Source organism: Sturnira hondurensis, unplaced genomic scaffold (assembly GCF_014824575.4).
Source record: "Sturnira hondurensis isolate 20B ecotype Veracruz unplaced genomic scaffold, ASM1482457v3 Scaffold0004280, whole genome shotgun sequence".
Classification (NCBI taxonomy): Eukaryota; Metazoa; Chordata; class Mammalia; order Chiroptera; family Phyllostomidae; genus Sturnira; species Sturnira hondurensis.
The window spans coordinates 219039-230491 of record NW_028076911.1 but is presented as its reverse complement, the minus strand read 5'-3'; the positions used below and the strand labels follow the sequence as shown (position 1 = coordinate 230491).

The 11453-nt window shown below is 42.8% G+C and overlaps 1 long non-coding RNA gene across 1 annotated transcript in view; it reads right to left on the bottom strand.

Annotated features, from left to right (window-relative positions):
• Positions 1 to 805: 805 nt before the first annotated feature.
• Positions 806 to 11453, bottom strand: part of LOC118986504 (uncharacterized) — a 70488-nt gene continuing 59840 nt past the window's right edge. Inside the window, exons 3-4 of the long non-coding RNA XR_005066396.1 lie at positions 9292 to 9314; positions 806 to 834 (exon numbers count right to left, since the gene is read on the bottom strand). This is a non-coding gene — a long non-coding RNA (uncharacterized LOC118986504). The remainder of the gene's footprint in view (positions 835 to 9291; positions 9315 to 11453) is intronic.

The following is an 11453-nucleotide window of genomic DNA, read 5'->3' as shown; positions in this document are numbered from 1 at the left end:
ACTTAAATCTTACACTACCCTAGCCTTAGCCCAAGCCCTAGAACTAACCCTACCCTAAGCCTAAAACTAGCTCTAGCCCTAGCCCTACCCCTAAACTTTATCCTAACAATACCCATAAACCTACCCTAGCCCTAACCCTAACCCTAGATCTAAATCTAACCCTATACTTAGCCCTAACTCTAACCCTAACCATACAACTAGACCTAACCCTAACAATATTGTGAAACCTAGCTCTAGCTCTATCCATACCCTAATGATAACCCTAGCCCTAACCCTAATCCTAACCTTAACCATACAATAGCCCTAACCGGAAACCTAATGACAAGCCTAACACTAGTTCTAACCTTAACCGTAACGCTAGACCTGAACCTAACACTAACCCTAACCCAGGCTCTAGATCTAACCCTAATCCAAAAACTAAACCTATTTCTACCCTAACCTCATCCCTGGCCCTAACTTTAGCTCGAACCCTTCCCTAAACCTAATTTTAACTGAAAACTTAACCCAAGTTTAGCCCTAGCCCTAGTTTTAACCCTTACCCTAACTATAACCCTCACCCTATACCTTGCCCTCACCCTGGCCCTAGTCCTAGCCCTAGCCCTAGCCCTAGCCCTAAACCTAACCCTAGACCTAAACCAAACACTAACCCTAAGCCTAGCTCAAGTTCTATTCATAAATCTAACACTAAACATAGCCCTAAACCTTACACTAACCCTAAAATTAGACCTAACCCTAACATTAGACCTAACCCTAGCCCTAGTCGTAACCCTATCTTTAACCCTAACACTAAGGCTAACTCTAATTGTAATCCTAATCCTAAATCTAAGCCTAGCCCTAGCTGTAAACCTAGCCCTGACATGAACTCTAAACCTAACCTTAACATTAACCTTAATCCTACATATAGCCGTAGACCTAACCCTAACACTAACCCTAGGCCTAACCCCAACACTAAACTTAACCAAAACACTAAACCTAAACCTAACCCTAACATTAAAACTAAACTTCACCCTTTCCCTAACCCTGAATGTAACCGTAACCATTACCCTATTAATGACCCTATCCCTTGCCCTATTCCCAAACATAACCATAGCCTTAGACCTTACCCTGATTCTATATTTAACCCTAAACCAAGCACTAAAGCTAACTATAGCCTTATCCCTAAACCTAATCCTACAACTTACTGTAGACCTGGCCACAGCCCCAAGCCTAACCCTAACCTTAACCCTAATGCCAAACCTAGCCCTCACCCAAACCCTAATCCTAAACATATCCTAAACCTTATCCGAACCATAACCTTAAACCTAACCCTGAACCTAGCAGTAAACCTAACCCTAACCCTGTCTTTAACCCTAACCCTAAACCTAAACCTAACCATAGCCTTAGCCCTGATCAGATACTAACTCAAACCCTCTACCTAACCCTAACCATAACTATAAACTTAACCCTAGACCTAACACTAACACTACCGTGCAACCTAGATCTTGCTCTACCCAAACCCTAAAATTAACCCTAGCCCTAACCCTAATCCTAACCCTAACTGTGGCATTACCCTAACCCTAAACCTAATGACAAGCCTAACACTAGTTCTAACCTTAATCCTAACCATACCAAAACCCTAACCCTAACTCTAGCCATAGCCTAAGCCCTGACACCAACTCTAATCCTGACCCTTGCCTAACCCTAGACATAACCCTTAGATTAACTCTGTCTTTAACCCAAAACCTAAACTTGAACCTAACCCTAGCTCTTGCACTAACCATTATCCTAGCAATAACTATGGTCCTAACCCTAACCCTAAAACTGATAAAGCCTTACGCTAGTTCTAACATTAACCCTAACCCTAGACCTGACACTAACCCTAAGGCCAACTCTAATTCTAATCTTAATCCTAAACCTAAGCCTAGCCGTAGCCCGAAACCTAGCCCTAACCCTAACCCTAGACCTAACCTTAACACTAATCCTAATCCTACCTATAGCCATAGCCCTAAACCTAACAACACCCTACACCTAACCCTAGCCCTAAACTTAAACAAAACACTAAACCTAACGCTAACCCTAACACTAACACTAAACTTCAACCTTGCCCTAACCCTAAACCTAACCCTAACCTAAGCCTAAAACTAACCCTAGCCCTAGCCCAAGCCCTAACCCTAGCTCTAATACTAACCCTAACCCTAACCCTAGACCTAACACTTAAAGAAACCCTGTCTTTAACCTGAAACCTGAACCTAAACCTAAACCTAGTCTTAGCCCTAACCCCAACTAACCCCAACCCTGAGCCTAGCACTAACCCTAACCATAACCCTAGAACTAACCCAACCCTAACCCTAAACTTAACTTTAACACTAACCATAATCCTAACTCTAGATCTCGCCCTAACCCTAAAGCTAACACTATTTCTACCCTAACCCTATCTCTGGCTCTAACTTAAGCTCAAACCCTCCCTAAACCTAATTTTAACTGAAGACTTGAGCCAAGTTCTAGCCCTAGCCCTAGCCATAACCCTTACACTAACCCTAACCCTCGCCCAATCCCTGGCCCTAGCCCTAACCCTAGCCCTAAACCTAACCCTACACCTAAACCAAACTAACCATATCTATAGCTCAAGTTCTATTTATAACTCTAACACTATGCCTAGCTGTAAAACTTACACAAACCTTAAAGTTAGACCAAACATTAATGTTAGACTAAACCTAACACTAACCTTAGCCCTAGTCATAAACCTACTCTTAACCCTAACACTAAGGCTAACTCTAATTCTAATTCTAATCCTAAAACTAAGCCTAGCTGTAGTCCTAAGCCGAGACCTTACCCTAACCCTAGACCTAATTTTAACGCTAACCCTGATCCATCTATAGCCGTAGCCCTAACCCTAATACTAACCCTACACCTACCTGTAACCCTCACCCTAGCCCTAGCTTTAACTCTAGCCCTAAACTTAACCCTAAACCTAACACTAAACGAAACCTTAAGCCTAACTTTAGCCCTAACTCTAACATTAACCCTAACCCTAGCCATAACACTAACCCTAACCCTAATCGTAGTCCTAGCCCTTAAACTAGGCCTAACCCTAACCCTAGCCCAAACCCTAACACTCAGCCTAGTGCTAGCTGTAACTCTAGTTCTAATCATAACCCTAGACCTAACCCTAGCCTTACCCTTAATCCTAGCCATAACCCTAACTCCAAACATAGCCCTAGCCCTAACACTAACCCTGGCCCTAACCCTAATCCTAAAACTAACCAAAATCCTAAACTTATCTCTAACATTAAACTTAAACTGTGCCCTAACCCTAAACATAACCCTAACACTAAAACTAACCCTAGCTCTAGACCTAGCCCTAGCCAAAGCCCTAACACTAGCTCTAATCCTAACCCTAACCCTAGACCGAACTCTTACACTATGACTGTCTTTAACCCGAAACCTAAACCTAAACCTGATCTTAGCCTTAGCTGTAACCTTGATATTAACCCCAACCCTGGACCTAACCCTAACTCTAACCCTACCCCTAAACCTAGAACTAACCCTAACGCTAACCCTAATTTTTGTTCTTGCACTAACCATAACGCTAGCACTAACAATGGTCCTAGCCCTAACCCTAAAACTAATATAGCCTTACCCTAGTTCTAACCTTAACCCTAACCCTAGACCTAACCCCAACACTAACTGTAACCCTAGCTCTAGATCAAGCCCTAACACTAAAGCTAAACCTATTTTTACCCTTACCCTATGCCTGGCCCTAACTTTAGCTCAAATCCTTCCCTAAACCTAATCTTAACTGAAAACTTAACCCAAGTTCTAGCCCCAGCCCTAACGTTTACCCACACCCTAACCCTAACCTTCGCCCTATCCCTGCCCTAAACCTAACACTAGACTGAACCAAATCCTAACCCTAACCCTAGCTCAAATTTTATTCATAACACTAACACTCACTCTAGCCCTAAACCTTACACAAACCCTAGAATTAGACCTAACCCTAACATTAGACCTAACCCTAACCCTAGCCCTAGCTGTAACACTATCCCTAACACTAACACTAAGGCTAACTCTAATTCTAATCCTAAACGTAAGCCTAACTGTAGCCCTAAGCCTAGCCATACCCCTAACCCTAGACCTAACCTTAACACTAATCCTAATCCTAGCTATAACCATAGTCCTAAACCTAACACATTGCTACACTTAACCCTAACCCCAAACCTAAGCAAAACACTAAACCTAACCCTAATCCTAACACTAACACTAAACTTCATGCCCTAACACTTTGCCCTAACCATGAATGCAACCCTTATCATTACCCTGTTAATAAACATCTCCCTAGCCATACTCCCAACCATAACCATAACCTTAGATATTTCCCTGATTCTAACCTTATCTCAAAACAAAGCACTAAAGGTAACCATAGCCTTATCCCTAAACCTAACCCTAAAACTTACCCTAGACCAAGTCCCAGGCCCAACCCTAACACTAACACTAACCCCAAACCTAGCCCTCACCCAAAACCTAACACTAAACATTTTCTAAACCTTATCCTAACCCTAACCTTAAACCAAATTCTTAACCCAGCACTAAACCTAACTCTAACCCTGTCTTTAACCCTAACCCGAAACCTAAACCTAACCAAAATCCTAACCCTAACCCTAACACTAAAATTAAAACGAGCCTTAACCCTAAACATAACCCTAACGCTTACCCTATCAATAATCGTATTTCTAGCACTAATACTAATCCTAACCATACGCTTAGAAGTTACCCTGATTCTACCTCTAACCATAATCCTAGCCCTACCCCTAACCATAGCCTTATTTCTATCCCTAAACCTAAACCTTATGCTGGCACTAGCCCAAGGCTTAACTTTAAACCTAACCCTAACCCAAATAATAACTGTAGCCAAAGCACTAACCCAAACCCTAGGCCAAACTTAAGCACAAATTATAACCCCATACCTAGCCCTAACCATAACCCTAACCGTAACTTTACACCTTGCCATAGCCCTCACCTTAACTCTACCCCTGTCACTTACCCTAGGTCTAACCCTAATTCTATCTGTACCCTAACCACAGCCATAAACCTAATCTTAACCCTAGATCTAACCCTAACACTTGCCTTTGCCCTAGTCCTAGCCCTAACCTACACCCTAACCCTAGACTTAAACCTTACACTATCCCAGCCTTAGCCAAAGCCCTAGAACTAACTCTAAACCTAACCCTAACCTAAGCATAAAACTAACTCTAGCCCTAGCCAAATCCCTATACTTTAACTTAAGCCTAGCCATAACCCTAGCCCTTGCCCTAACCCTGCCACTAGCCTTAGCCCTAACCTTAGCCCTAATGCTAGACCTAACCCTAGCCCTTAACATAGCTCTAATTCTAACCCTAAATGCAACACTAGACCTAACTCTAACACTACCCTGAGACCTAGGTCTAGCTCTGTGCAAACCATAACAATAAACCTAGCCCTTACCCTAATATTAACCCTAACCATACCATAACCCTAACCCTAATCATAAACCTAATTACAAGCCTAGCACTAGTTCTAACCTTAAACCTAATGCTAGCTCTAGGCCTAGTCCTAGCTGAAGCCCTAACCCTGGATCTAATCCTAAACGTAAACCTAACCCTACCAAACTCTTACACCAAACCAGTCTTTTACCCAAAAACTAAACCTAAACCTAACACTAGACTTAGTCCTAACCTTCACACTAAACCCAACCCTGGACCTAACCCTAATACCTACCCTGGCTCTAGAAATAACCCTAGCTTGAACCACAAACATGACCCCTAATTTTAACTGAAAACTTGACCCAAGTTGTAGCCCTAGCCCTAGCCTTAAAACTTACCCTTACCCTAACCCTTGACCTAACCCTAGCCCAAGCTCTAGCCCTAACTATACCCTAGCCCCAAACCTAACCCTAGACCTAACCCAAACACTAACTCTAACCCTAACTCAAGCTCTATTCATAAACCTAACACTAACCCTAGCCCTAACCCTCACTCTAATCCTAACATTGGACCTAATCCTAACCCTAACTCTAGCCATCGTGTAACCCTAACACTAAGGCTAACTCTAATTCTAATCCTAATCCTAAACCTAAGCCTAGCCCACCCCTAAGCCTAGCCATAACCCTAACCCTAACACTAACTCTAATTTTAGCTATAGCTGTAGTCCTAACCCTAAAACTACCCCTACCCCTACCCCTAACCCTAAACCTAACTAAAACCCTAACCCTAACCCTAAAATTAACACTAAATTTAACCCTTTCCCTAAACCTAAATGTAACCGTAAAACTTACCCTAATAATAACCCCATCCCTACCCCTGATTCCAACCATAACCATAGCCTTAGACCTTACCCTGATTCTAACCCTAACCCTAAGCTGAGCACTAAACCTAACCATAGCCTTATTCCTAACTCAAACCCTAAAACTTACCCTACATGTAGCCCTAGACCCAACCATAAACCTAACCCTAACCATAAACCTAGCCCTCACCCAAACCCTAACCCTAACCATATCTTCTAACTTATTCTAACCCTAACCTTAGACCTAACCCTGAACCAAGTCCTAACCTTAACCCTAACCCTGTATTTAACCCTAACCCTAACCCTAACCCTAAACCTAAACCTAAACCTAAACCTAAACCTAGCCTTAGCCTTGATAATGATACTAATGGCATCCTGGACCTAACCCTAATCCTAACCATAACTATAACCTTAGATCTAACCATAACACTAACCCAAACCATAGCTCTAGCCCGAACCCTAATGTTAACACTAAACCTAAACCTAACCCAAGCCCAGGCACTAACCTTATTCCTAATGCTACCCTTAGATATACCCTAACCTAAAGCTATTCCTAGGCCTGATGCTAACACTAGCCCTAGTCCTAACCCTAACCCTAGAACTAACCCTACTCTTAACCCTATCTTTAACTCTAACCCTAGATGATACCCTAACCTTAACCCTAGCCCTAGTTCTAAGTCTTACTTTAACCCTAACACTAATCATAATTATAACCCTAGTGTAGCCCAAGAACTAACCTTAAACCTAAACCTAACCTTCAACCATGCCCTAGCTGATACTTTAGCCCTAACTTTACCCCTTTCAAAAACCCTGACCCTGGTCTGAACCATAACCCTAGCCCTACCCCAAATCCTAGACCTAACCATAAACCAAACCCCAGACCTAACCCTGACAGCAACAGGAACCCTAGCTCTAGCTCTACCCCTAACCCTAAACCTAACATACCCTAGCCCTAACCCTAACCCTAACACTAACACTAAAACTAAACTTAACCCTTGCCCCAACCCTAAATGTAACCCTAATGCTTACCCTATTAATAACCCTAATCCTATCCCTAATTTCAACCATAAACATAGCCTTAGACCTTACCCTGCTTCAAACCCTAACCATAAACCAAGAACTAAAACAAAACGTAGCTTTATCCTTAATCTTAAAACTAAATCTTACCCTGGACCTAACCCTTGCCACAACTCTAACCCTAACCCTAACAATAACCTCAGACAAAAGTCTAACTTTAACCCTACACCTAACTTTAGCACTAACCCTAGTCTTAGCCCTAACCCCAGCCCTAATCCTCACCTTAAAACTAACCCTAACAATAACCTGAATGCTAACACCAACCCCTGTCATAGCCCTAACCCTAACAAAAAAACCGAATACTAGACCTTGCCTTAGCCCTCACTCTAACTCTAAACCTAACCCTAATCCTAGCTCTAACCATAAACCTACCTGTAGCCCTAGCCCTAACCCTAACCCTAACCCTAGAGTTAAACCTTACACTAACCCTAGCTCAAGCCCAAGCCTTACACCTAACCATAACCCTAACCTTAGACCCAGCCCTTAAACTAACCCTAGCCTTAAATTTAGCCTTAATCCTAACCCTAAGTGTAACACTAGACCTAATCCTAACATTAACTCGAACCATAGCTCTATCTCTAGCCCTAGCCCTAGCCCTAACTAAAACCCTAGCCCTAACTCTAAACCTAACCATGAATGTAGTCCTAAACCTATCCCTACACCAAACCCTAGACCTAGCCCTAATCCTAATCTTAACACAAACCATAGCCCTAGGCCTGAACTTAGCCTTAACTGTAACCCAAGTCATAGCCCTTTCCCTAACCCTAATCCTATTCCTAGTTCGAACCCTACACCTAACCCTAACACTAACCCTAAGACTCAACCTAACCTAAACCTGGCCTTAGCCCTGATTGAGATTCTAACCCAAAGCTTAAGCCTAACCATAAACCTAGCCCTAAGACTAACCCGAGTTTGATCCCTAACCCTAGCCCGAACCCTAACCCTAACCCTAACCCTAATCCTAACTCTAACCCTAGCCTTAACAACCCTAAATCTAACAAAAAAACAAAAACCTAACCATAACACTAGCCCTTAGGCCTAAATCTAACCCTAACACTAATAAAAATCCTAACCTTAATACTAACCTTATTCTTAACCCTGACATGAACACTAGCCCTAACACTACCTGTAACCCTACCCTCAGCCCAAGACTGAAAATTAGGGAAAATTAGCCCTAACCTAAACCCTGCTCTAGCCTAAACCTAACCCTAATCCTAGACCTTACTGTGAACCTAACGCTAAAACAAACCCTAAACCTAACCTTAAACTGAAACATAGTCCTAGCCCTAACCCTAGTCCTAGCCCTAAAATAAACCTAACCCTAACCATAGCCCTAGTCATAACACTAGCCCTAAACTTAACACTACCCCTACCCCTATACCTAACCCTAACTCTAGCCCTAGCCATAGTTTTAACCCTACCCTAAATCTAACCCTAAATCTAAACCTACACCTCACAAAAACACCAACCCTAGCCCTAGCCCTAAACAAAAACATAGCACTAACTCTAACCCTAGCCATTACCATAGCCCTAATTCTAAATTGAATACTTGCCCTAACCCTAGCGCTAGCCCTCTCCTATTCCTAAGCCTAACGCTGACACTAACACAACCCCTAACTTTCACACTAACCCTACACCTAACACTAACACTAAACACAATCCTAGCTCTACGTTTAACCCAAATCCTTAACTAACCATAGCCCAAAATCTAACCCTACACTTGGCCCTAACCATAAACCTAACCCTAAACTTAGACCTAACACTAACACTAAACCTAAACCTAAGTATAACCCTAATCCTAAAAATAACTCTGGCCTTAACATTAACCCTAGCCATACCCTAACACAAACCCTATACCTACTCCTAACACTAACCCTCACCATAGCCTGGGTCCTAGTTCTAGACCCTAACCCTAACCTAACCCTAACACTAACACTAACCTGACCCCTAACCCTAACACTAACCCTAGACCGAATACTAACGATAACCTGAAAACTAGCTCTAATTTTAATCCAAACCATAACACTAACCCTATCCCTAAACGTAACCCTTACCCAACCCCTAACACTAACCCTAACCCTAAATTTAGACCTAACCTTAACGCTAACCCTAATCCTAACCCTAAGCCTAAACTTCACCCTGGCCTTAACCTTAAACCTGGCAGAAACCCTAACACAAACCCTATACCTAATCCTAATCCTAAACTTAATCATAACTGAGGCCCTAGCCCTAGACTTAACCCTAAGCCTAACCCTAAACCTAAGCCTAACCTGAAACATAACCCTAACACTGACTCTATCAATTACCCTATTCCTAGCCCTAATTCTAACCCTAACCATAAAATTAAACCTTACCCTTATTCTAACTCTAACTGTAACCCTGGCCCTAACCCTTAACCATAGCCTTATTTCTAACCCTTAACCTAAACCCTACCCTAGAACTAGACCTAGCGCTAACTCTAAACCTAACCCTATCAATAACCATAGCCCAAGCCTTAAACCCTAGACTAACCCTAGACTTAACTTTAGCACAAACAGTAACCCTAAACCTACTCCTAACTGTAAACCTAACCCTAACTTTAGATCTTGCCCTAGCCCTCACCATAACTCTAGCCCTAACACCTATCCTAGCTCTAACCCTAATTCTAGCCATGGCCCTAACCCTAGCCATAACCCTAAACTTAACCCTAACCCTAGACCCAACCCTAACACTAGCCCTAGCTCTAGTCCTAGCCCTAGCTCTAGTCCTAGCCCTAACCAAAACCCTAACCCTAGACTTAAACATCACACTACCATAGCCCTAGCCCTAGCCCAAACCCTAGACCTAACCCTAACCCTAAGCTTAGACCTAAGCCTAAAACTAACCCTATCCCTACCCCTAACCCTAGCCCTGATCCTAGGCCTAACCCTTGGCTTGAATTTAGCCCTAATCCTAACTCCAACTGTAACCCTGACCTAACACTAACCCGAAACCTAGCTCTAGCTATAGCCAAAACCCTAATAACAACCCTAGCCCTAATTCTAACCCTAAACATAGCCCTCACCATAATTCTAATACTAACCCAAACCCTACTGCTACCATAACCCTAGCCTTAACTGGAACCCTAGTCCTAGCCCTGGGCCTCGCCCTAACCCTAATCATAACTCTAACTATAACCTGGGCCAAGCTCTAACCCTAACACTAACTCTGATCCTAAAGCTAAACCTTATTCTAGCCATAGTTCTGGCCCTAGCCCTAACCCTAAACTAAACCCTAACCCTAAACCTAGCCCTCACACAAACCCTAACCCTAAACGTATCCTAACCCTGACCTTAAACCTAACCCTGAACTTAGACCTAAACCTAACCATGTCTTTAACCCTAACCCTAAAGGTAAACCTAACAATAGCCTTAGCGCTGATCCTGACACTAAGCCCAACCCGACTTAACCCTAAACCTAGCCCTAAATCTAAACCTAGCCCTAAGCCTAACCGTAATTTTAATCCTACCCCAAACCCACAAATAACCCAAACAGTAACCCTAACACTAACCCTAATTTAAGTTATAGACCTGTCCCTAACTCTACTCCTAACCCTAATTCTTGCCCTAACCTTAAACCTAACCATAACTCTAAACAAAACCCTAAACCTAACACAAGCCCTAACCTAACCCTAAACCTAACCTTAACCCTAATCATAATTTTAACCCTTACCTTATCCCTAGTCCTAGCTGAAACCCTAGCACTACCCCTAAACCTAAACATAGTCCTATTCATAACACTAGTCCTAAATCTAACCCTGACCCTAAACATACCCCTAAACCAAAACCTAGTCCTACACCTAATCATAACTCTACCCACAACCATAAACTTAGCCCTAGCCCTAGCCCTAGCCCTAACCCTAACCCTAGACTAAACCCTAGAACAAACTTTAACCCAAGCCCTGCCCCTAAACCTAAACCTAACCCTAGACCTAGCACTAACCTTCGACCTAACCCTAACATTAGCCCTAGCCCTAACCCTGGCCCTAAACCTAACCCTAGACCTAACCCTAACACTAAAACTAACACTAGCTCTAGCTCTAGCCCTAACCCTAGCAATAA